Genomic DNA, 27,814 nt, shown 5'->3' with positions numbered 1-27,814 from the left:
GGACCTACTATATAACATAGGGAACTATACTTGATAGTTTATAATAACCTATAATGGAAAGTAATATTAAGAAGAACATATATATATGTATCTATAATTGAAACACTTTCTGTACATCTGAAACTATCACAACATTGTAAATCAATGCTATTTCAACAAAAAATTTTTAGAAAAGATGATGGAACTTAAATCAGAATGAAGTGAACAGAGTACGAATATCTTTTATACTGCTGTATGTGCAAAGATATATTTTTAAGAATGATGAGAGATATTTAAAGAACTTAGTGACCCATTAGATTTGTAATTATATTTCAGGGAACAATTCATGACATGACATATCTGAATCATTGTAATAGTATATTGGATTATTAATAACATTATTAAATAAAATACATAGCATAATGTTTACAAAGTTATGAAAACTCTTGTATTAGCATTGTACAATGGACAATTTCTTTTTGGGGGGTGGGGGGTGCGGTAAGCAAGAAAAGAACTTTAGCAAGAGATCGACACATAGGTTTGCTGACAAAACTGAAGTATATAGTGAGTTACAGAGCAAATTCACTGAAAACAACAAAGAAAAACCTGTTCTTGTAAAGGCTATTCTGTCACCCCTTAAAAAGTGTTTCAACTCTGAAATACCACACAACCAGTTAAAAAATGACGGGGTATCCTAACTACCATGGGAGGCGCTGGGCTGGGCCTGGTGGGCACCGCTGGAGTCAGCAGGGCCGGCGGGCAGCCCCCTGCTTCACGCAGGCAGCTGCCGGCTCCCTGTTGCAGCCCTGGATGGAGAGATCATAGACCACCTCCTTCACTTTCTTCACATCGTACTTCAGGCCCTCGTAGCGCTTCCTCAGGGAATCATTTTTGAGGTTGAGGAGGCAGAAGCCGGAATCCAGCTCGTTTGATGAAGGTGGAGATGTGCAGGGGCCGGGAGTAGTCTCCGGCGGTCACTCTGTTGATGGACAACCTCAACAGTTCACTAGCGAGAATGAGAACCCCCGAGAGATAATCATCCACATCCAAGTGAAATCCCTTCTCCTGATCAGGCTCAGTGCCAAGGATCTCGGTAACTGCTTCTCGGTTCACTGTGGTTTCGGTCTCCAAGTACACAACAAATGCTGCCAAGAAGACCAGGCACTGCAGCACAAACCTTCAGTGCTCGTGAAACCTGTAATACTGTTCCGCCGGAAACTTGGTCTTCAAAGACGTTGCTGCTGCTGCTGCTGCTAAGTCGCTTCAGTCGTGTCCGACTCTGTGCGACCCCATAGACGGCAGCCCACCAGGCTCCGCCGTCCCTGGGATCTTCCAGGCAAGAGTACTGGAGTGGGTTGTCATTGCCTTCTCCTCAAAGACGTTAGATGTGTTTTTACTGTACCAAAATGTTCTCGAGCTTTCAAATGCCTCAGGAATGTCCTGAAACCCAGCACCCTGATGGACCCCTTGCAGTAGAGTTAAAATCTCTCGAGCTGTTTGTTCTAGACTCTGTACAACTTTTCGGATTTCCTCTCGGATGTCCTGCAGCTAAAAAGCCCTGCAGCCCACTAAGATCTCACTCACGGACTTGCTGCCAGCCTCACAACTGTCTGCCAGGGCTGCAAGGGTGGCCGGCAGAGTGCGCTCCAGAGACAACCCGCGCCGTCAGTCGCAACGCCCCGCCGCCACCGCCGCTGCCCATGGACAACTTTTGAGTTTTGTTTTTTAAGATGCCCATTTAGTTTTCAAACTGTTGTTGTTGTTCAGTTGCTAAGTTGTGTCCGACTCTTGCGACCCTCCATTTACTTGAGTTAGATGGACGGCATCATTGACTCAATGGACACGAGTTTGAGCACACTTTGGAACATAGAGAAGGACAGGGAAGCCTGGCGAGCTGCAGTCCATGGGGTCGCAAAGAGTTGGACCCGACTTAGCAACTGAACAACAGCAAATCATTTTACTTATAATGTAAAACTATAATTTAAAAAGTGGGACACGACCAAAGCAACTCAGAAGAAAGGCATATAATTAAAGCACCACTCAATTTAGTTCAGCTCTTGCCTAGTTTATTTCATTTCTTCCATTTGCCTTCACTCCCATGGAGAAGAGGGTGTGGGGCAAGAAGATATGAATTCTACTCTTGTTGCATAGGGATAAGAATGGACTCTCGGCTGCTTCATCATCTCTAAGAAACAGAATGGTGCTTCAAAATATTGAGTACTAGGACACAAATATTCTCACATTCACAAACCAAACTAGATTTCTAGGAAGACTCATTTGATTAATTTGGACTATTGGGCCTATTTTGTTTTCAAAAGAATCAGGTTGTTGTTGTTAATGATGTTTTGCATTGTGTAACTCTAATGTAATTAATTATTTGTCTTCTACCTTTAAACCATTTAAATGTGTGTGGACAGGGAAAGTATATGTAAATAACAGTTGTTTAAAATGGAAGCTGTTGCACTTTTTCAGTATAGTTTAAAGACAAAGAAAAGAATAGGAGATCTTAGATGACTTATCAAGAGGTATCAATTATGTAAATAAGCCTGATAGTAAAGAAAGCATCTTTTCCTTACAAAGTTGTTACTGACCCAGAAGCAGTGGTTATTAAACCTGAGCATGTATCAGAACCATCCAGAGGGCTTATTGCAAAACAGACAAAAGACCCTCCCTAGAGTTTTTTATTTAGTACGCGTGGGATGGAGCCTCAGAGTTTCTTTCTGACAGGTTCTCAGGTGATATGATGCTATAATTCAAGGACACACTTTGAAAAGCGCTGCTGTAGGGAGACTTCCCTGACCCCTGACACTGGGTACGTTGGTCCTTTATGAGCCTGTCTGTTTATCCCTCCCCTAGGACCATTACCCTGAAACCTGATGACTAACAAATACATCCAGCTCCTTTATCAGACCTTGAGCTACCTGAAACAAGTGTACATCTACTTTGGTAGTGCATCCCCCAGGGACAGCACAGGGCCCGAAGGACAGAGACTAGTACATAGTTAATAATTTAGTGTTGAATTATACTTGATTTATCATCAAATAAATGAAACCATAAGTTTTGAGGAAGAAACAGAATGTCTGTGTATGTGTGTATTTGTGACTTGAAATACTCAGAACCATGATAAGGAAAATGCTGAGTATTCAGGGAAAAAAAGAATATTATAGAGGCAAGATATATCCAACCAAAGGAAAAATAAGAAATTAGACTTTGAAATTCACTTTAGCTACCATAGTGTGTGATGGGAATAAAATAATTTGGAAATATCACAGTAATAAAAGTGTATAAATGTTTTGAACTTTTTCAGACATACTCTTTGGCCCATAATACTCCATCCTGTGTAGCTAGTAAAACTGAGAATCACCCCAATTTACCTGGGTATAGCCAAGGGCACACCAGATATTAAAGAGATCACCCACATCCTAAACAGAAAAAGAGAATTATATGAAAAAAATGGAAAAGACCTAGTAGGTCACTCAGTTCTAGTCTCTGGAGTAGTGAAAGATTAAATAAAGTAACAGAAAAAAATTATGGAAATATACTAAAGAAAACGTAAGACTCTCTGATCCTTTAATTTTTAGTGCCTCATGAAGTTCAAGGGTTTATTGTCAACTCATTGCTTAAACCCCTATTCATCAGAAGAAAAATATTCCCTATGGTCTGCATTAGAAATGGAAATAAGAAAGGCAATGTAAAAAGTTGATTTTTATGGTATTAAATGACTCACTTTTTCCTGTGTTCATGAATTTCTGGTTTGTAACTGTACTTATCCAAAATATTAAAATGACCTTCAGGCCAACCCCTTTACTTAAGAGTAAAAGGGGAAGGGAAAATTACTAGAAGTTGACCATTACAGAAATTACTTGCGAGGCATTTTTCTTTGATAGCTGCAGTTTCACTCATATTATCATCCTTTTCTGTTGACAAGTTTCCAAGATTTTAATCTTGGATTGGAAATGTTACCCTATCAGAAAGGACTTATATTGTCAGAAGCAGCACTGTCTTGGAATACAGAATCATATATGAGAGTGCTTGCTGTATTGGAAAATATACCATTGCTAGGAAAGGCATTTAAATGTTTAGTCTGCCTGCTTATAAATCACTTTCAATGTGCTCAAGTTCTTAGACAACATATTGAAAGCTTTTTTATTTCTTTTATTATAGCAGTGTCATTTGCATTGCTGAACTTGGGGTTATGTTGGCAATTCCAGATAAACCCTTGCTCAGAGGGTTTATAACTGCAATTAAATTTCACCCTGGCTTGGAATTCGAAAGTAAAATTTTTGTGAGCTTTTTTTTTTTTTCACTTAAAGTATATCTGATGTTTTTAAGACATGATCAGATTGACAATTTGGGTTTACAAAGGGAAAACAAATGGCTTAAAGCACAGAAGACTAACAAAGGCATTAGGAGACCTTTGCGTGTTTACCTAAATTCACAGATTTGCTTGGTTGTTTTAGAAGAACATAATCATGGCATTTAAATTTGTTTTCTATTCACTTGATTTGGAGACTGCTGCTGCTTTTTATTTTTAATTGAAAAATGGTTTAATTGTATGGACAGCTTTTCCACTCCCTCTTAGTCAAAATTCACTTAGACGTCTCTTTAACCTTGGGTACACAGGCATTCAGTGCTTTCCTTTTCGCTGTCTTCTTACACAAAGCTAATACTGCCATCCTGTCTTCTGCCTACCACCTGGAGTTGTTCTGGGGGTGAAATAAGTCTCAATGAGCTCAGAGTTGTTTGAGAAAGAGAGAAGTTAGAGTATGCTGACAGGAAGCCTTTGGTTTGAGGATGAAACTGGGTTAGAAATATGAGACAATGAAGCAGTTCTGAGAAGGAAAATTTGAAGGAGATTTGGAATAACAAGAAAAGAAATGACTCCCACGTTTACTGGGTTTGAAAAAACAATCCTCAGCTTCTGGATTCAAGAGTGGGAGTAGTTCGGCTCAAGGCTGGCTAAGGGAAGGGGTACTCTTCAAGCTTTCCAGGACTTACCCTTCGATTCTCTCTGGTGGTGCTGGTGCTGGTGCTGAGTCGTGTCCGACTCTCTGTGACCCCATGGTCTGTAGCCCGCTGAACTCCTCTGTCCATGGGATTTCCAAGGCAAGGATACTGGAGTGGGTAGCCATTTCTTACTCCAGGGGATCTTCCCGACTCAGGGATTGAACTTGTGTCTCCTGCATCTCCTGCACTGGCAGGCAGATTCTTTACAACTGTGCTACCTGGGAAGCCCCCAATTTGCTCTACCTTTGTGAAAAAAAAAAAAAAAAAACAGAAGTAAAGACAACACAGGTTTACTGGCTTTGAAGTGAAATAGATCAGTATTAATAAATCTAAATATGACTCTGACTCTGTAGTGGAGGAGAGAAAAATGTCTGGCATAAAGGGAGATGTCTCTGCATAAAGGAGAAGGAATGTTCCTCCTCAGGACTCATTCCTCTGTGTATTGGCTCTTACAGAAATACAGCAATAATCGGATTGGTTAAAACTGCAACTCAATGCCACAGTAAAGATTTGAGGAGTAATAAGGACCTGGCTTCCCTGGTGGCTCAGTGCTAAAGAATCCACTTGCCAATGCAGGAGACGTGGGTCTGATCCCTCGGTCAGGAAGATTCCCCTGGAGAAGGAAATGGCAACCCACTCTAGTATTCTTGCCTGCAAAACCCCATGGACAGAGGAGCCTGGCAGGCAAAAGTCCATGAGGTCCCAAAAGAGTCAGATACAACTTAGCAACTAAACAGCAACGAGGTCCTCCAATACTAGGCCATGTATGCACAGGCCCATGAAAACTACAAGGTAACCCAAGAATCCCAATGGACGTGGAGATCACTTGGGTAGATTGAGATGTTCCTAGTAACTCTCTCCAAGAGTACAGATGCCAACATTAGATGGCAGTTGCGGGAGGAGGAGACACCATCTACCCCACTTATAGGTCTAGCCCACGTTCTCACACAGACCTCCACTGTGGTCTGATTCACAGGCTGAAATGATTACTGTAGATGCAGCATGCATCACTGGGAGTCTGTTGTAGAAAATCATGAGAGCCTATGTAAGGGAGTTGGGGCAGAAGTGAAAAGGAGATATAATCTGAGGCATATTTAGGGGAAAGAATTGACAAGAACTGATTTCGAACTGGATGTGAGATGAGGGTGAGGGATACAAGAAAATAAAGGAAAACTAAGATGTTTAAATATCAGGAAAATCAATTAATGCAAATAGACAAAATAAGGCTACACAGGTGAAGCATGGTTCATTTCACAGTGTGAGACACCATCACTGGGGTAAACAAGGCTGGAAGAGAATGGGAGGTGACTTATACAGAGTTCACAGAAAAGGCATGACAACGAAATGAACACAGTGTCGTAATATTACTGTGAATACACATACCCAGATTCTCTCTTAGATAACCGCATTCCTCTGTACATGCTAGGAAACTGACTACAGACCAAATAAATTAGCTGTGCCAGTACTGAGTGGGAAGCAAAATTAAAACAATTTAAAGAAAGATGGGAGGACCTTTAAGTCCATAAGGTCTAACTTGACTTCTGAGAAACCCAACAGCCTCTACCGTCAATGTGCCCACAACCAGCCTGGCAGAAAAGAAGAAACACGCCATGCTGCATCTTAAAAATGGCAATTTACTCTTCAGAAGCTCCAGGAAATAACCAGTACATGTAAAAAGAGTCCCATTACTAACACAGGTGTCTAGTTTAATGACTGGACAGTGCAATCCCTACACAAAGAAGAAAAGACAGGACAAGAAGCAGAATTGGATGGAGAGAAGAGTTTAGTTTGGAGCATTCTAATTACATAACACTGCCCCTTAGGTGAGTGAAAGCACAGAAGGAAGCTCAGGAGAGTGAAGAGGTCTGAGGACAAAGTAATGGTTCTTCTGCTCACATTGAGAATTAACAAATCATAAGTGTAATTTTGATATGTTACACATTTACGAAAATCTCTGTCTCTTACTCTGTCTTACCAAAAACCAAAGTTGACTTCTTCTACCTGTGAGAATAAAAAGTGCAATAAGCAGCCAGGTGAAAATTCCACCCTGCCACAGTAAGAAGCCAAGGATAAAAACAGTCTGAAAAGGAACAAGGAGCTTCCGTATCTAGCAGATTCTCAGACGAGACGCACTGAGGAACTCTTCTACTGAAAAGAGCAAAGAATGCTGGGCAAAATATAAATAATATATATCACTGAGCTAGCAGACAATTAAGAAATTCTCAGGGGCCAGTGGTGACGTGAAAGAGGACATCCGGGTAAGCAAATACCTGAAGCCAGCCTTCACTCTGAGGGTAAGAGAAAGGGTATAGAGGTGGGTGTTGTGTTGTTATTCTATATATTCTGCACTTATTTTGTAAATATGCATTCATGTTTCCACTGCTGAATGTGTCACGTCAGTTACCCTGTTTCTCTGATGTGTTCTGTGCCCTGAGAAAGCTGGTCTTTAGGGACTGCATCAAACCCACGCCACCCCTCTAGCTTCCAGCTGAGTCTGGCCATGACCACAGATAGCAGATGATGGGAGCAGACTATATACTCTCCCGGATCTTTCCCTCCCAGGGAGCCAAGGTTAGCCATGTTCCTTTGCCAAAGGAACTCCAACAGAACATGACTCCTGTCAACTACTCAACTTCAAAGACAGTTCCCTGTGGCCCCTACAGGCCTGGGTGTGGCAGTTCAGTTCAGTCACTCAATGTGTCCAGACCTTTGTGACCACATGGACATCACCACGCCAGGCTTCCCTGTCCATCACGAACTCCCGGAGCCTACTCAAACTCATGTCCATTGAGTCACTGATGCCATCCAAACATCTCATCCTTTGTCAGCCCCTTCTCCTCCCGCCTTCAATCTTTCCCAGCATCAGGGTCTTTTCCAGTGAGTCAGTTCTTCGCATCAGGTGGCCAAAGTATTGGAGTTTCAGTTTCTGCATCAATCCTTCCAATGAATATTCAGGACTGATTTCCTTTAAGATGGACTGATTGGATCTCTTTGCACTCCAAGGGACTCTCAAGAGTCTTCTCCAACACCACAGTTCAAAAGCATCAGTTCTTCAGCACTCAGGTTTCTTTATAGTCCAAATCTCACATCCACACATGACTACTGGAAAAACCATAGCTTTGACTAGATGGACCTTTGTTGGCAAAGTAATGTCTCTGCCTTTTCATATGCTGTGTAGGCTAATCATAGCTTTCCTTCCAAGGAGCAAGTGTCTTTTAATTTCACAGCTGCAGTCATCATCTGCAGTGACTTTGGAGCCCAAAAAATAAAGTCTGTCACTGTTTCCATTGTTTTGCCACCTATTTGCCATGAAGTGATTGGACTGGATGTCATGATCTTAGTGTTCTGAATGTTGAGTTTTAAGCCAACTTTTTCACTCTCCTCTTCCACTTTCATCAAGAAACTCTTTAGTTCTTCTTCACTTTCTGCCATAAGGGTGGTGTCATCTGTGTTTCTGAGGTTATTGATATTTCTCCTGGCAATCTTGATTTCAGCTTGTGCTTCATCCAGCCTGGCATTTCTCATGATGTACTCTGCATAGAAGTTAAATAAGCAAGGTGACAATATGCAGCACTGACATACTCTTTTCCCGATCTGGAACCAGTCTGTTGTTCCATGTCCAGTTGCAACTGTTGTTTCTGGACCTGCATACAGATTTCTAATGAGGACGGTCAGGTGGTCTGGTATTCCCATCTCTTTAAGAATTTTCCACAGTTTGTTGTGATCCACACAGTCAAAGGCTTTGGCATAGTCAATAAAGCAGAAATAGATGTTTTTCTGGAATTTTCTTGTTTTTTCAATGATCCAGCAGATGTTGGTAATTTGATCTCTGGTTCCTCTGCCTTTATTAAATCCAGTTTGGACATCTGGAAGTTCTCGGTTCATATACCATTGAAGCCTGGCTTGGAGAATTTTGAGCATTACTTTGCTAGCATGTGAGATGAGTGCAATTGTGCGGTAGTTTAAACACTCTTTTGCATTGCCTTTCTTTGGGATTAGAATGAAAACTGACTTTTTCCAGTCCGGTGGCCACTGCTGAGTCTTCCAAATTTGCTGGCATATTGAGTGCAGCCCTTTCACAGTATCATCTTATAGGATTTGAAATAGCTCAGCTGAATTCCATCCCCTCTACTAGCTTTGTTCGTAGTGATGCTTCCTAAGTCCCACTTGACTTCACATTCCAGGATGTCTGGCTCTAGGTGAGTGATCATACCATTGTGGTTATCTGGGTCATGAAGATCTTTCTTGTATAGTTCTTCTGTGTATTCTTGCCACCTCTTCTTAATATCTCTGCTTCTGGTAGGGACATACCATTTCTATCCTATATTGTGCACATCTTTGCATGAAATGTTCCCTTGGTATCTCTAATTTTCTTGAAGAGATCTCTAGTCTTTCTCATTCTATTTTTTCCTCTATTTCTTTGCATTGATCACTGAGGAAGGCTTTCTTATCTCTCCTTGCTATTCTTTGGAACTCTGCATTCAAATGGGTATATCTTTCCTTTTCTCCTTAGCCTTTTGCTTCTCTTCTTTTCTCAGCTATTTGTAAGGCGTCCTCAGGCAACCATTTTTCCTTTTTGCATTTTTTTCCCTTGGGGATGGTCTTGATGACTGCCTTTTGTACAATATCACAAACCTCTGTCCATAGTTCATCAGGCACTCTGTCTACCATATCTAATCCCTTGAATCTATTTGTCACTTCCACTGTATAATTGTAAGGGATTTAATTTAGGTCATACCTGAATAGTCTGGTGGTTTTCTCTACTCTCCTCAATTTAATTTTGAATTTGGCAATAAGGAGTTCATGATCTGAGCCACAGTCAGCTCCCAGTGTTTTTTGCTGACTGTATAGAGCTTCTCCAACTTTGGCTACAAAGAATATAATCAATCTGATTTTGGTATTGACCATCTAGTGATGTCCATGTATAGAGTCTTTTCTTGTGTTGTTGGAAGAGGGTGTTTGCTATGACCTGTGGGTTCTCTTGGCAAAACTCTCTTAGCCTTTGCCCTGCTTCATTTTGTACCCCAAAGCCGAATTTGCCTGTTACTCCAGGTATCTCTTGACTTCCTACTTTTCCACTCCAGTAATGGTTTAAGGATGCGGTAGTCCCGGGAATGTCAGCACCCTTTATTGTTATTCTTTTAACCCTGCTCACACCTTTGTAAACAGTCTCACATTAACCATCATTAGTTACCCTACTTGATTAGTTACCTACTGTAAGAGGGTAAGCCCCTTGCAGGCCCCTGATCAATGTAGCTATAAGTATTTAGAGGAGAAATTGTTTATAGAAAGATAAAGAAGACAAAGGAAACAAACGTATGAGGGAAAGGTGGTGTGTACTAAGTCGCTTAGTGGTGTTTGACTCTTTCTGACCCTATGGACTGTAGCCCACTGGGCTCCTCTGTCCATGGGATTCTCCAGATGAGAATACTGGAGTGGGTTACCATGCCCTTCTCCAGGAAATACCCCAGTCCAGGATAGAATCTATGTCTCTTGTGTCTCCTGCATTGGCAAGTGGATTCTCTAGTGCCACCTGGGAAGCCCATGGGGGAAAAGTGGGAGAAATGATAAATTGAGAGACTGGGAATGACATATACAAATTACTATACATAAAATAACTAATAAGGACCTACTGTACAGCACAGGGAACTCTACTCAATGCTCTGTAATGACCTATGTGAGAAAAGAATCTAAAGAGTAGATATACGTACATGTATAACTGAGTCATTTTTCTGTACAGCAAAAACTGACATAACATTGTAAATCAACTAATGGCCAATTAAAATTAATTTTTAAAAAAAAAGAAAGAAAGAAGAGTGGTTAAAAGAGCCAAATACTATAGAGATTGTATAACTTTAAGGCTAAGAAGGAAAGAACAGACATGACAATAAACAGGCAACCAGTGACCTTCATTAGTAGGGAAAGCTTGTGCATAACAGTGGGGTTAGAAGCCGCATCTAGGGGATTAGCGACTGGGACAACGGTGTCAATATAAGGAGATATTTCTCTGGAGAAGTCTGGCATTAAAGGAAGCAATTTTCTAGTGTTTTGAGATGGTAAAGCCAGCACACACACACACACACACACATTTTCAGTTTAGGGTTTGATAGAGAAAGAGATCAAGCCAGAGAAGAGATTGCAAACTGAAGTGTCAAAAAGAATAACTGATAGATGCTGCTGCTGCTGCTAAGTCGCTTCAGTCGTGTCCAACTCTATGCGACCCCATAGATGGCAGCCCACCCAGGCTCCCCCATCCCTGGGATTCTCCAGGCAAGAACACTGGAGTGGGTTGCCATTTCCTTCTCCAATGAATGAAAGTGAAAAGTGAAAGTGAAGTCACTCAGTCAAGTCCGACTCTTAGCAACCCCATGGACTGCAGCCCACCAGGCTCCTCCATCCATGGGATTTTCCAGGCAAGAGTACTGGAGTGGGGTGCCATTGCCTTCTCCAAACTGATAGATGAACGCAAGGTAGCAGGAAGAGATAGAATCAAGATAATGAAGTAAGAACCTTTCTCTTCTGAAAAGAAGTCGAAAAAATAAAGGTAAAAGAAGATCAGAACAAATCTGGACTTGAGATGGGTGGACGTTTCAAGCGATCATTCTTGTCTGTTTTTCTTCCCTTCTACAGCAGGAGTAACAGGGTTTCCCTTGGAGGCAGGGAGGTGTGAAGGGTGAGGCTGGAGGCTGGATAAAACTGGTAAATTTTGGAATAAACTGTGGGCATTGGAAGGGGTTTGTTTTACTTTAAGTAAATCATCTCTTTTGGTTCACAGTAGCTAACCCACCATCAGTGGGGGTGAGCAGGGGACAGCCACTCAAGTGTCCAACAAGCAAGTTTCCTTAGCTTTCTGGATGGCTGTGATGAATCATATGAATTTCTGTTGGCTTCTATGGCTGTGATGCTCTAAAGGTAACCCAGGCTCATGTAAATCTGACACAAGGATTACAAATATTCATCAGGCATCCCAACAAAGGAAATGCAGCAGGCGCAAAAGCGAGAGAATAAGTGAGAGCAACCGGAGGGAAAAAAACCTAGCAACCAGCAAATAACACCGTCCAAATTCATCCTATACAGTCACTGGCGCTTTAACAGGGAAGCAAAGAAAAGCAGGTTTGATGAGGCTTTGTGTCTTAATAAAACATCTTTGAGGATTGAGGAAACAACATATACAGAGCATTCTGTGTTCCTTCATCATCAAAGGCATAGGATTAATGGATGCGGCTCTTTCTTTCTCATGTATGACAATGTATTTATCATTCTTTACTTTACTCTGAGACTGGATAAGAACAGCTCCGTCCGGTTGCCCTGCCAACCCTTCTCAAGTAAGAGGAGAGTTCAGACACCACTTTGTGTTTGATTGTTATATTCCTCCTATTGAAGCTGACCTGAATAGAAAAGCTACCCACTAATGGCAGTAAATGTCAACACTGTAAACAAGTTTTAGAAATGAGAAACAGCCATGATAATCAAGCTATCTAAATGCAAGTGATGTAAGCTTCAAAAGTTGTGGCTAATAATTTCTGTAAGTAAATCTCATTTTTAATGTGCCTCTGTGTGTGTGCAAAGTCGATTCAGTCATGTCTGACTCTTTGCGACCCCAAAGACTGTAGCCCACCAGGCCCACCAGGCTCCTCTGTCCATGGGATTCTCCAGGCAAGAATGCTGGAGTGAGTTGCCATACCCCTCTCTAGGGGCTCTTCCTGACCCGGGGATTGAATCCCTGTCTCTTACATCTCCTGCATTAGCAGGAGGGTGAGCAGGAGGGTTCTTTACCACTAGCACCACCTGGGAAGCCCCTTTAATGTGCCCACTGTATGCCAAATACACTGCATGAAAACTCCATCACCAAAGTGGGGAAAGGCAGAGAGCGAGGTGGCAAAGCTTCAGGCCTGCATTCTCTCTGCCTGACTCCACCCAACTAAAACAGTGGGTTTTTTACATGTTACAAATAGAATCTTCAGGTAAGAATACATTTGAGCAAAGGACTTTACATCTGAGAATTTTGAAAATCACTGCACCAAAGGAACACACAATGGAAGGGAATCCTTCCGCAAATCCTTCCTTAAACTAAATCCTTGTTTTCATTTCTTGTGCAGACATTTATTGAGCATCTTCCACGCACAAGAGTAGGATCTTTTCACTATAATGGGCATAAAGAAGTTAAAAATACAGGAGAGAAGGAGGAGGGAAAAAATGGAAATTAACGGATAGGAGTGCCGTTCTTGAGAAGGATGAGTGTGATCTTGAGCACAAGAAAACGGACTAGCGTCAGCTGCAGGAGGAAAGCCTTGTCCACAATGAAACAAAAGACACAAATGGCTTTGTGGTATGGGGGTGGGGAGAGTAAATAGAGAGGGGAGGAACTCAGAATATGAGAGGAGTCCTGCCTGGTGGCTGTGATCTCCTTTATAAATTGTTCTCCATTCATCCCACATTCATCAACTACCTACCCTGTGCCAGACATTGTGCACGGTGATGACGGACATGGGCAGCATCCCTTGGGAACTTGCAATTCAGCTGAAACAGTGAAACCAGCAGATTCAAGGCTACAATTCAGACAGCCGGCGAGAAAACCCATAAGGCATGGGAAAGAAAATAGACACTGCGTGGATACAGAGGAGATCATTTTTGACCTAGTTAACCAGAAAAATGAGGATGATGAGGTGTTCAACAGATGGAGGTGGTGTGAGCTGATAACAGGAGTATTCTGTTTAATAACATAGTGATGATCTTTGTATATCACAGACCATCATAGCCTATGCATCTTAAAATAAAGTACATATGTCTTTCAGATACGTTTCATTTAATTGTCATAATAATCTCACAAATCAAGTACTATTGCCACCGCTTAACAGATGGGGGTGGGAAATCTCTAGGAAGGAGAATAACTTACTCAAAGACATTTCCTTCATAAAGGGCAAAGCCAGGATTTGAATCTAGGTTTGTCTGAGTCCAAAGTTCATGTTCCGTCCTCAGCACCAGACTGCCTCTTCATTGATCTTTTTTGTCATCATTTTTTTCCTGCCTCACTTTCCCTGAATCTTTCAACTCACCTGCACTCAGTTGATGAGTAATCAAAACTCTTTTAAAGAATAATTACATACTTCTAAGTAATGTTTATCACAGTAGCAAATGTGTACTGAAAGAATATATATTCTCTTTTAAACTTTGACAGGTTTCCATTTATCAGAACCAGAGATAACCAATTTAAACTGAAAAGGTCACTCTAGAGCCTCATTCCCACCAGAGCTATCATGTGGCTTCAAGAAACTTCAAGGCATCCATGCGTTACTCATCTGAGGATCTTCAGAACTTAACCCAGAGCCTAATGCAAGGGAACAATCTAATTAATGCTAATTGAGATGAAATGAATGAATAATCAAATATTCCCTTTGCTTTGTGCTTTACAAAGAATTGATGCTTTTGAACTATGGTGTTGGAGAAGACTCTTGAGAGTCCCTTGGACTGCAAGGAGATCAAACCAGGAAATCCAAAATGAAATCAACCCTGAATATTCACTGGAAGGACTGAAGCTGAAGCTGAAGCTCCAATAGATTGGCCACCTGATGCGAAGAACTGATTCATTGGAAAAGACCCTGATGCTGGGGAAGATTGAAAGCAGGAGGAAAAGGCAGTGACAGAGGATGAGATGGCTGGATGGCATCACCGACTCAATGGACACGAGTTTGAGTCAACTCTGGGAGATAGTGAAGGACAGGGAAGGCTGACATGTCCATGGGGTCAAAAGAGTTGAACATGACTTAGCAACTGAACTTTGTTTTCAGTGAATGGGCTGATTAAATTAGGCAGAAGAAGCTGTTCTATATGGCAAACTCTCCACATGTCAAACCCATCAACCAATAATGAGACTGCACCATGTGCTAGGATGCGCTCACTTGTCAGTTGGGTCCGACTCTTTGTGACCCCACGGACTGTAGCCCACCAGGCTCCTCGGTCCATGGGATTTTCCCAGCAAGAATCCTGGAATCTATTGTCATTTCCTCCTCCAGGGGGTCTTCCTCACCAAGACCTCTTGGATTCAAGAGACCTGAATCCAAGCCTTTTGCGTCTCCTACAGTAGCAGACAGCTTCTTCACCACTGTACCACCTGGGAAGCCCCAGTTGCCATGATATTGGTGGTGGTTATTTGTTTCTCTGCATATTGACTTGTTTATATTTCAACACCCACCTTTTCCATTTCCATTCAATTGTTATTTATTTAATTCTAATGACCACCTACGAAATAAGATACATTATATTCATTTTGCAGCTGAGGAAACAACAAAGGCTCAGAAATATTAATAGTTTTATGATCTCCATCAATTCACTCAGCTAATAAGGGCTGGAGACTGGATTTCACTGTGGAATGTTTTTGATTCCCAGTTTGCAAAGGACAACTTATGAAGAAGTCTTAGAAGAAAGCTATTCCAAAAACTCACTGATCTCTTCTGCCCGAGAGAAAGTTCTATACTCGCAGGACCAGCCTTGCACTTGGTTTTGCCCAAGAGGCATTAAGAGAAGATTCTGTCACAAAGATAGTCTCTGCAAATGAAATTGGAAGATCCAGGAAACTGGAGAAAATAAAATACCCAGATTTAATTTTCTACAAATACATCTATCATTAATCTTTTAAATGGATTTTATAAGAACTTTATTACACATAATTCTAGTCCTGAAATCTCAGATTTACAGAGGCTAAAATTTCCATAAAATATAAAATGTGAATAATTTAGATTACATCCTACTGTACAATAAATACACACCCCAGACAGGAAAAGATCTATAACCTCATTTTCTTCCTGACATCCACCGAGCAGCTTTTCCTGGCAAAAAGTTTGCTGACTCAAGCAGTTCAGCCAGAATCCTAACAAAGCAAAGGGTAGTTCTCTTTGGCTAAAATGCCTTTCTTACCAAACACAGTTTAGAGAGGCGCCTCTAGAGTAATGGCTGCCCAGTTTTAAATTCTACTTCTGCCATTTACAATCTGTGTGATGTGAGCTTGGACAATTGAGGAAAACTCTCTGTGTCTGTCCTCCTCCAGGGCTAGGACTATTATGAGGCTTAAATGAAAATAATGCATATAACCTAATTAACTTGTTTCTAGGCACAGAGCAGGCATCCAGTAAACGCCATCATCATTATGTATTATGTGTACACATGTGTGCTGTGCTGTGCTAAGTCTCTTCAGTCCTGTCTGACTCTTTGCCACCCCATGGACTGTAGCCCGCCAGGATCCTCTGTCCATGGATTCTCCAGGCAAGAATACTGGAGTGGGTTGCCCTGCCCTCCTCCAGGGGATCTTCTCAACTGAGGGACTGAATCCACTTCTCCTGCATTACAGGCAGATTCTTTATCACTGATCCACCAAGAAAGTCCCCTTACAACCCATCTAAACTTCTCTGTCCAGTATTCTGTTCTTCATTTCACATTCTTTCTTGATGAAAAAATAAATTAATTTTCACTAGGGTATTAACAGACATTAACAACCTAATTTTAACCCTCCTGGAATAGCAAGAATAATAACTAACATGGTCTTGTACTTAAAACGTGCTGTGTAGGTAGCTACGTATACAAGAATGAAGTTAGAACACTTCCTAATGCCATACACAAGGGTAAACTCAAAATGGATTAAAGACCTAAATGTAAGACCAGAAACTATAAAATTCTTTGAAGGAAAACATAGGCAAAACACTTAATGACATAAATGAAAGCAAGATCCTCTATGACCCACCTCCTAGAGTAATGGAAATAAAAACAAAGAAGTGGGACCTAATAAAACTTAAAAGATTTTGTACAGCAAAGGAAACTACAAACAGGTGAAAAGACAACCCTCAGAATGGGAGAAAATAATCACAAAGGAAACAACTGACAAAGAACCAATTTCCAAAATATACAAGCAGCTCATACAACTCAATACCAGAAAAACAAACAACCCGATCAAAAAGTAGGAAAAAGACCTAAACAGACATTTCTTCAAAGAAGAGATACAGATGACTAACAAACACATGAAAAGATGCTCAACATCACTCATTATTAGAGAAATGCAAATCAAAACTACAGTGAGATACCACCTTACACCCATCAGAATGGCCATCATCAAAAAGTCTACAAACAATAAATGCTGGAGAGGGTACTGAGAAAAGGGAACCTGCTTGCACTGACGGTGGGAATGTAAATTGATACAGCCACTATGGGAGACGGTACAGAGATTCCTTAAGAAACTAGGAATAAAAACACCATATGACCCAGCAATCCCACTCCTAGGCATATACCCTGAGGAAACCAAAATTGAAAAAGACACATGTACCCCAGTGTTCATTGCAGTGCTATTTACAATAGCTAGAACATGGAAGCAACCTAGATGTCCATCGACAGATGAATGGCTAAAGAAGCTGTGGTACATATACACAATGGAGTATTGTCCTATGCTAAGTCACTTCAGTCGTGTCTGACTCTGTGCAACCCTATAGACTGTGGCCTGCCAGGCTCCTCTGTCCATGGGATTATCCAGGCAAGAATACTGGTGTGGGTTGCCATGCCCTTCTCCAGGGAATCTTCCCAACCGAGGGATTGAACACGCATCTCTTGTGTCTCCTGCATTGGCAGGCAGGTTCTTTACCACTAGGACCACCTGGGAAGCCCACAATGGAATATTAGTCAGCCATAAAAAGGAATGCATTTGAGTCAGTTCTAATGAGGTGAACGAACCTATACAGAGTGAAGTAAGTCAGAAAGAGAAATATAAATATCATATACAGATGCATATATATGGAATCAAGAAAGATGGTACTGATGAATTTATTTGCAGGGCAGCAATGGAGACACAGACATAGAGAACAGACTTTGACACAGGGCAACAGGAGGAGAGGGCAATATGAATAATTTACAATGCCATACGTAAAATAGACAGCCAATGTGGATTTGCTGTATGACTCCTGGAACTCAAATAGGGGCTCTGTGACAATCTAGCAGGGTGGGATGGACAGGGAGATGGGAGGGAGGTTTGGGAGGGAGGGGACATGGGTGTACCTATAGCTGATTCTTGTTGATGTTTGACAGAAAACCACAAAATCCTGTGAAGCAATTATTCTTCAATTAAAAATAAATAAATGCTTTTAATGTGCTGTGTACTTTGTGAATTTGCATATTCACAAAGCTTATTATTTGTGATTTCAATTCTTACCAAACCGTTTTACAGATGATGAAACTAAGGTTACTTAACTGACTGCAAGTCACAGCATTTGCAATTGGCTGTCCAGAAGTGGTCCAGGACTGCCTGACTCCAAAAGCCAAACTTAAAGAGCATTTCACTCTTAATTGTTGAGGTCCCTGTCAAAGTGTGGAGAGGGGCCGGTGTTGTTTAGAAGGGGAGAAAGGAAAGAGGGATGATTTCTTGGTCCATGTTATAGTCTACACAGTCAACAGTTTGGGAAGTTTTAAAAGTTAAGGTTTTATTATGACTAATACTCAAGTTTCCACTTAGTTATTTCCTTTCCAGTCTCAAATATTAACTCAAGCATTAAGCTCCCCAAATATGCATTTTTAAGGATAAGCCCACTCCTGAAGACTTGGAGAAGAGTCAAAACCACCAAGCACCTCTGACAATTTAAAAGGCTTATCCAGTGGCTTTAAGAGGGCCATATGTCCCTGTAATGGTGGGAGGATGTTGGAAGAATATTGCATGGTGTGTGTGTGGTCAGTTGCTCAGTTGTGTCCAAGTCTGAGGCCCCTTGGATTGTAGCCTGCCAGGTTCCTCTGTCCATGGAATTCTCCAGGCAAGAATACTGGAGTGGGTTGCCATTTCCTATTCCAGGGGATCTCCCCAACCCAGGGTTCAAACCCATGTTGCCTGCATCTCCTGAATTGGCAGGTGGATTCTTTACCATGTTGAATGATGGCATCACACGAAATTTATCAGATATGTTATAATTTTTATAGGGGATTCATTGCCTATATGAAGGAAATAAGAAGATAAGGCAATCTCTTGACAAAATTACACAGAAAGTGGTTCCAACCTTAAAGTTGCTGTGCAAATTGTGCCCCTCCCCAAAGAACATGATAATGATGATGTCTGCAGAATTATGTCAGTGAGCAAGACAATTCTGGGGCTCTTTGAGGCAACTGGATTCAGTTGATGATCCTTAGGGGTTAATTGCACAATGTAAGTTACCAACATGGGATAAACCTACAAGGATATTTCAATAGGGGACAGATTTTTGTATTACAAATTTGGATCTGAGATCATAGAACAAAAGCAACCCTGAATTTGTAAAAAGCTAAGAATCTTCTCCTCACTCTACAAGCATCTGCACCTTGAATTTAGTCTTCACTTCTTCATCTGCCACCATCTCACAGGGTGACTGAGATAATCAAAGGGGATAATGTATCTGAGGGTGCTCTGAAACACCGCACAAATGTGAGGAATCATCATCATCTTTATTACAGTAGATATTCAAGACTCTTCCCAACTAACGACCTTCAGAAGTCAGAGAAGAATGCCTGGGGGGAAAAATACAGGGTTTTTATTAATTCATTTAGGCTTGTGCCAATTGAATCTAACTCTAGAACTATTTCCTGTAATTATGATTTAGTAGTGCCAGAAACAAATATAGCTATCAAGTTCAACCACTTGCCTGGAGAACAAATTAGTTCATAAAACGTAGTGGATTTTATCTCCAAATTGAAAATTTGGCCTAAGTCAGTAACAGACACTAAGTCATTTGATTTTGTTCTCAGTAGGGTAAGTTTGGCTAGGTGGTATTTTCAGGGGGGAAAAAAGGAGCCATTAAAAGTTAATGTAATTAGAAGAAAAATATATTCCCATGTAATGTTCAAAAAAGGGTCCATTCATGATATTAGTATTTTGATCCATGTTTTTAAGGACTATAATTCTATCTGGTCAGTGGGATCAATGAAGGTGGCTGCAGCAATGAAATTAAAAGATGCTTGCTCCTTGGAAGGAAAGCTATAACAAAACTAGACAGTGTATTAAAAAGTAGAGACATCGCTTTGCCGACCAAGGTCTGTAGAGTCAAAGCTATGGTTTTTCCCGTAGTCATGTAAGGATGTGAGAGTTAGACCATAAAGAAGGCTGAGCACTGAAGAACTGATGCTTTTGAATTTTGGTGCTGGAGAAGACTCTTGAGAGTCCCTTGGACAGCAAGGAGATCAAACCAGTCAATCCTAAGGGAGTGAGTGAAAGTCACTCGGTCGTGTCTGACTTTTTTTGACCCCATGGACTATACAGTCCATGGAATTCTCCAGGCCAGAACACTGGAATGGGTAGCCTTTCCCTTCTCCAGGGGATCTTCCCAACCCAGGGACTGAACCCAGGTCTCCCACATTGGAGGCAGATTCTTTACCAGCTTAGCCACAGGGGAAGCCTAAGGGAAATCAGCCCTAAATATTCATTAGAAGGACTGACCAAAGCTCCGAGACTTTGGTCACCTGATGCAAAGAGCCAAATCATGGGAAAAGACCCTGATGCTGGGAAAGATTGAAAGCAAAAGGAGAAGAGGGTGACAGAAGATGAGATGGTTAGATAGCATCACCAACTCAATGGACATGAATTTGAGCAAATTCCAGGAGATAGTGAAGGACAGGGAAGCCTGGCGTGGTGCAGTCTATGGGGTCACAAAGAGTCAGACATGACTTAGCAACTCAACAACATCAATTATTCCAATAACTTTAGTAAGCAAAAGCATCACTATGTTTTATATCCATGCATTTTATTTTTTAGCCCAGGGCAGGACCAGGGATTCTCCATTGTTAATAAGAATCTCAAGTACTTTTGATGTAGGAGGTCCCCAAAATCACTGCTGGAGATCAGAGGTATGCAAACTCAAACTAGTCTCCTATTTAGACCAGGGCAAGGGAGGCAGCAGAAATGAGTAAAGCAAGCTCAACAGGGATCGCGGTAACAGAGGATGCTTTTTCTCTTCTATGGGATGCAGTAGGTACTTGGCATAAGTCACTTTTCCCCCCAAAGAAATAAATACGCAGTTTCCAGGTGTTTCAGTATTTTAAGAGATGTCAAAGCTGTATTTGTGTGTAAAATATTCTGATTTTCAAATGTTTGCTCAATATTTAAAATACTATATAGATGAAGCAACGCACTGGCAGGCTACACTTAATCAGTGAAAGGCTATTCTAGAACCTCTATTCTAGGCTAGAACTCCTTGCAGGTTATAGAGTATGGGCCTTTGCCATGAATGAATGGTATGCCAACTCTTTAGGACTGCTGCCCTTACCTTGCAGCTGAAGCAAAGTGCTATCCTATCTCCTGAAGAAATTAAAAATGACCACCGCATTGTTTTCAGTGCTGGGAACTGTCCCATAAAACAGCAGTACACTTGATCATCGTGTGCACGTCCTCCCCTCCACAGTAACATTCTATTTTGTTTCTGGACTGTTGTCTACCTATCTTTCACAGTGCAGCTCATTGCATTTTTAAAAGATGTTTTTTCCAGGAGCTAATTGAGCTTTATCTATGTGAGTGGGCTAGAATCTGTCACTGACAGCCTGCAGAAGGCCATTTCTTCAATTGCTTGGAAGAACTAAAGAGTCAGACATGACAAACTGCAGCCCGGAATACCTGGCAGCCAGCCCATTAGAGCTGCTGTGGTAAGATGCAGTAATAAATTACTTAGAGAACACAGACTCACTTTATTTCCATCATGAAACTCACCACCCTAAAACCAAAAGAAAAGATTTTTTTTTTTTTTTTTCTATCATGGTTTGTCAGGGCCTTTTGGAAACAGAATGCATTATTTATTTTCTACAAAACATAATTGCTGGCAAAACCACTCTAGACTATGGAAACAGCTTTCTTTTGTTTCTTGTATGATTTCTTGAGAAACAAACCTTCGGCTTTCTTTATACCCTTTATGTTCTGCCAAGAAGCAACTGTTAACCCAGTAGCAACTGTAGCGAATAAAAAATCAAACTGTGCATTTCTTTCCAATCCTGTTTTATAAACTGAATCCTATTGCCTCCACGTTCCTTCCAACCTACCAGACAATTAACTTTTTCCTAAGGGGTGAAGCAAAAGTACCCCTTTTACCAGGATGTTATCAACCACTGACTTAAAGGATTAAGAATAAACTGTAAAAGGTGTCTGCCAGTATCCTAGGGATTTGCTCTGTTTAGTTTGGATCAAATCCTCCCATAGGCAAAGCAGGCCATATAGGAGTCTCGATTTGAAATCGATGGGTTTCTCCCTAGACAGATAATTTTCTGAACTGACTGCTTTTTCTGTCTTCATCCCAGTTCTAATGTTTATTTCTGATCATATAGCATGTTACAACCTCACAGATTTTGGTGTTCACCTTTGTGCAGTACTGAGTGTTGATACAGCCTTGCCATCACTGAATCACTGTGGTCAGGGAAAGAAGATTCTCTGACTGGCCAGCCTAGGTGGAGGAGTCTTTTGAAGGACCATGTGCAGTGGGGAAGCAGTGATGCCCCAAATGAGAAGCAGGCTGTTACTGCCGGTTGATAGCCAGTAGAATGTAAGCCATGAAGAGCAGTCAGTTTGGTGGGGGTTTAGTCTCTCAGTCATGTCCGACTCCTGTGACCCTGTGGACTGTAGCCCGTCAGGATCCTCTGTCCATTGGATTCTCCAGGAAAGAATACTGAAGTGGGTTGCCACGTCCTCCTCCAGAGGATCTTCCCACTCCAGGGATCACACTTGCATCACTTTTGTCTCCTGCATTGGCAAGCAGGTTCTTTACCACTAGCACCACCAGGGAAGCCAATGTTCTTGAACAATGGAAGCCTCATAGGAGTAAGTGGCAGATTCCCAAGACATCTTTGGCACAGATATGAATACTTATTTGGAGGTAAGATTTCTTGTAACAAGTGCAGCCTCAGTATTATTTGCTAGAACGCTGTAAATATTATCAAACTGACAGAGACAGGTGGGCTATCAGAGGACTTGAAGCATCTTCTTTAGCTTTTCCTCACTAGTCATTCATTTGGTGTAGTCTTCCAAGAAGATCATCCTGACAGTGAAGGAAGCAGCTGTCCAGCCACCAACTCCCAGGGACGGGAGGTGAAGAATCTGCAGGAGTTCCTGTGCTCGCTCACTTAGCCCACTGACTGAGCCCCAAGGAGTCATGCCATTTGTGTCCGCAACCCAGGACAAGGACACACTGAAGTTACCATTTAGTAAGTTCAGTCTCTGTGCTCTGAGCTGCTCTGCATGGAGACAGGGATAGAAAGAAGAAGGAAATGGGAAAACATAATTCTGGTACTCATACTTTTTGACAGTCTCAAAGTTCAGAAGAAGTGCCCTTTCTCACAGGCTTACATCACACACAAGCCTCTTCCGAGGACTTTTGCTGCAGCTTTGAGAGAGAGATCTCGTGCAGTTCAGCCTCCTCTCTAGGCAAGGTTGCTGCTGCTGCTGCTAAATCGCTTCAGTCGTGTCCGACTCTGTGTGACCCCATAGTCAGCAGCCCACCAGGCTCCCCCATCCCTGGGATTCTCCAGGCAAGAATACTCACCTACATTTCCAATAAAAAAGAGTCCTTCACTCTTTGCCACCTGGCTCGCCTTTTTAGGGTCACTTAGACATCCCTCCGCTGAGAAATACCTACTTTTCTGTGCTGTGAGTCTGCAAGTAAACTGGCAGCTACAAGAATACAACCAGAACTGAGTATTCTTGTTGTGTTCCTCCAGCCAGTTCACTCTGTTCATGGTGTTTCCTATCATCCTCCGTTTTCAATTTTTCCTAAACGAGTTCCTCTACATGCTGTTACCCTATCTCTCTGGTTGATTCAATCTCTTCTTCAGAAAATATTTATTTTGTACTTTTTTTATTCTCATGCTGGGCAGCGAGAATAAACAATATATTATTTAATTCAACCAACATGTATATGCCAGGCACAGTTTCCATATCCTAGCAATCTCTCAGCCTGATAGGGAAACTAAGCAAACCAGAATATGTATATAATAGAGAGAGGCAAATGATGCTATCCTGAGCACAGTGTGCTTGGGAAACACAGAATGGAAGTGGGACTCCACAAAGTGGACAGACACGACTTAGCGGCTAAACAACAGCAACACGGCACTCACTCTCTTGAGAGCTGAGTAACACAAGAAAGAAGAGTTGCAACAACAATGGACATATCCATGGTAGCATGTATGGGAGCACCACTGAGCCATGTAAGTGTCAGTGGGGGAAAAGGCCGAGAAGTGTGGGCATCCTATTCCATTTTTCTGAAACATCTCCCTCCACCAATTTGCTGTCAGGTGTCTACTATTTCCTCCAGTCTCAACTCATAGAACCACAAAAAACATCCTCAAATGCCAGTGAAGAACAAACAGCTCCCTCTTCATTCTGCTCATCACTGATAAATCATTTTTGCCATGTTGTATAGCAATCCAGATGCTGGTCTCTCTCCCCAGCTTCTCTGCAGGACCCTGTGAGCAGGGACTGTACCTTTCTCCTTTCTGTACCCCAAACACCAACCCCAGTTCTTTGAATGTAACAGAGGCTTCCGAGCAGTTAGTTTGTGGGTTAGACTGTGTCTCATTGCACCATGCACATTTCTTTAGCCTAGGTTGCCACTGCATAAACACTATGCCCATGAAATGAACAGTCAGCATTCACTTGGTGAGAACTATTGAATACTCTGCTGCAGGTAGGGAGCTAGAAGCTGAGAATACAAAGACAAACTTCACTGTCTCTTCTCACGAGAGAGAGAGCCGTCTATGATTCCTAGAAGAGGTGATACCTGCCAAGAGGAAGAAGAGGAAAAGACGAGTCTAGATCTATGCCTCTCAAAGTGTGGGCTGAAAATCAGCAGCAAGAGCACCACTGGGGAATTTGTTAGAAATGCAGAAGGTCAAACCTCACTTGAGACCTACAAAATCAGATGCTGCAATGTGACCCAGCCCCTAGGCGCGCGCCAGGCACGACAAGCAGGCACATTGTTGCCGTTTAGTCGCTAAGTCATGTCTGACTCTTTCGCGACCCCATGGACCATAGCCCGCCAGCCTCCTCTGTCCATGGGATTTTCAAGACAAGAATATTGGCGGGGGTTGCCATTTCCTTCTCCAATGCCATAAGCACATTACAGCTTGACAAACATTGATGGAGGCAGTGAGACAGCGTGGGGAAAAGCAAGAAAGGATGCTCACATGTGGCTTTTCAGTTGGGCCCCATAAGTCGTTCCACACAGCTGGAGAAAGAGCACAAATTTGGAAGTGGGTAAAACTGAGACTGGAAAGGTAGGGATGGGCAGATCTTGAGGCGCTACCTGTCATCCTGGGAGTGTGAATTTTGTCATGTACGTGAAGGCTGTGAGGGTTCAAGAAGAATGGTACGCAGGAGAGCAACATGGTCACACATGTTGTAGAAAGATCACTTGGAGGGCTGAGGCGACAGGGCTGGGAAGGGGGAGTCTACAGGTAAAGATTAATTCAGAAACTGTTTAAAAAGTTGAATTAACACAATTGCATTTGTGGTGGTGGGGGAGACATTTCAAAAAGAAGAAAAGCTTCAGTGTATAATTAAGAGAGTAGAAGTTTTTTTATATTCATGTTCGATTATTCTTTAGATTTAAACATTTTAATTTTATAGCCTTTATTGAGATCGTTACTATGATGAGGAACTGTATTAATTGTTGGGTAACAAAAATAGAGAAGCCACAACCCCAGTCAGGAAGGTTTATGCTCTTAGAGGAGAAGGCAGACAAAAAAATCATTAGCAGACCATCTATTAGATTTGAACAGAAACTGTAGAATCACAGAGGTGGGCAAGAATTACTAAATCGTGACCGAGCCAATAGGAGAAAGCTTCACAGAGGAGGTTACATATGAGCAACTGAATAAAACACAATAATGAAGGCAATATAACATCATGGCTCAGAGCATGAGTTCTGGAGCCAGACTGTTTAGGTTTCAATAAACCATCTACAGGTACTTGCTTAGGCTGAATAAACCATCTATACAGACCAGCCCTACACAATCTTATTGTTGCTATTGTTGTTCAATCACTAAGTCACGTCTGACTCTTTTTGACCCCATGGACTGCAGCACACCAGGCTTCCTTTTCCTTCACTGTCTCCCAGAGTTTGCGCAAATTCATGTCCATTGAGACAGTGATGCTATCTAACCATCTCACCCTCTGCCACCCTCTTCTTCTTTTGCCTTCAATCTTTCCCAGCATCAAGGTCTTTTCCAATGAATCAGCTCATTCCAGCAAGCGGCCAAAAATATTAAAACTTCAGCTTCAGCATCAGTCCTTCGAATGAATATTCAGGGTTGCATACTGTCTTCTAAGTGAAGTGAAGTCACTCAGTCGTGTCTGACTCTTTGCGACCCCATGGACTGTAGCCCACCAGGCTTCTCTGTCCATGGGATTTTCCAGGCAAGAGTACTGGAGTGGGGTGCCATTTCCTTCTCCAGGGGATCTTCCTTCTGCAAAGTATTTAATCTTTGTTTCATCTTTATATTGGGGATGATAATAAGCAGCCCATCTTACAGGGTTGTCCCAAAGACTAAACAAGACATGTCAGGTTTATAACACAGTGCCCAGAATCTGGTAAGCACTTTAAAAAAATGATACCTTTTATGACTACAATATATGAGCTGAATCTTGAATGATAAGACAGTGTTTTCTAGAGAGAGAAAAGCTGAATATAATTTCTGGTAGAGAGTGTCTGTGCACAGGCAGGGGAAGGCGCTGGAACAAGAAATTTGGGAAATAGGGAACAAAGCCTGGAATGAGACTCTCAGGAGCTTACATTTTCCCTTGAGGATCCTGGGTATGGATGCAAAAGAGTAATGTGATGGTGTTCATGTGTTAGGAAGCATGCTGCTGCTGCTAAGTCGCTTCAGTCATGTCTGACTCTGTGCGACCCCATAGACGGCAGCCCACCAGGCTCCCCCGTCCCTGGGATTCTCCAGGCAAGAACACTGGAGTGGGCTGCCATTTCCTTCTCCAATGCATGAAAGTGAAAAGTGAAAAGTGAAAGTGAAGTTGCTCAGTCGTGTCCAACTCTTAGGGACCCCATGGACTGCAGCCTACCAGGCTCCTCCATCCGTGGGATTTTCCAGGCAACAGTACTGGAGTGGGGTGCCATTGCCTTCTCCTTAGGAAGCATAAAAGATGTAATAAAACAAGAAGAGCCTAGAAACACAGTGAACTATTCAGAGTGTCCAGCAGCAAATTTGACAAGAGATGATGGTCAAATTAATGTTAATGATGAACAGGGGGATGGCCAGAATCAAGAGTCAGCTCTGAATGTGAACTCCTAGGTTTCAGTGAGCAATTAAGTAACAGGATGGCTCTGAGTGTCTGTGTGGGATGAGAAGAACAACGGTGAAACATCTCATCATGTGTCAAAGCCAGGCTTAGGAGGCAGCTACAAATAGCAAAAAAAAAAAAAAAAAAGCAGAGATTAGAAACATCGAAGTCTGTTTCTGTCTCAAGCATAGTCCACAGCTAGGCAATTTTTGACTGGCAGGGTGCCCAACAGTGTCAGGGACCAAGGCTCCTTAGATCTGTTGATCCCATGTAAGGACCCTCTTCCCAAAGTCACCTCATGATTCAAATTGCTGCACCAGCTCTAGCTTCAACCACTATTTCCTCATTCCAGTCATTAAGAAAAAAGAAACAAATGAAAAGGGAAAAATGCTTTCAATGACATTTATTTAAAGGAGGTTCTGAGAAGCTGTCACGTGACCCTTTCACTAGCATCATATTAGAAAGAATAAGCAAGGGAGGAAAATCAGTAGATTTACTTGGAGTGCCAAGCTAATAGCTAGAGATTCTATCACTATGCTATGCTGGAAGGATACAGGAGATCCTGGGGAA

General features: G+C 41.9%; 1 pseudogene; it reads right to left on the bottom strand.

Moving 5' to 3' along the window:
- Positions 1 to 628: 628 nt before the first annotated feature.
- Positions 629 to 6,598, bottom strand: LOC129650916 (translin-like; annotated as a pseudogene).
- Positions 6,599 to 27,814: the final 21,216 nt, after the last annotated feature.

The sequence above is a fragment of the Bubalus kerabau genome, chromosome 4, assembly GCF_029407905.1.
Source record: "Bubalus kerabau isolate K-KA32 ecotype Philippines breed swamp buffalo chromosome 4, PCC_UOA_SB_1v2, whole genome shotgun sequence".
In the NCBI taxonomy this organism is placed as follows: Eukaryota; Metazoa; Chordata; class Mammalia; order Artiodactyla; family Bovidae; genus Bubalus; species Bubalus kerabau.
The sequence above is the reverse complement of the archived record's forward strand: the minus strand, read 5'-3'. Positions and strand labels throughout refer to the sequence as shown.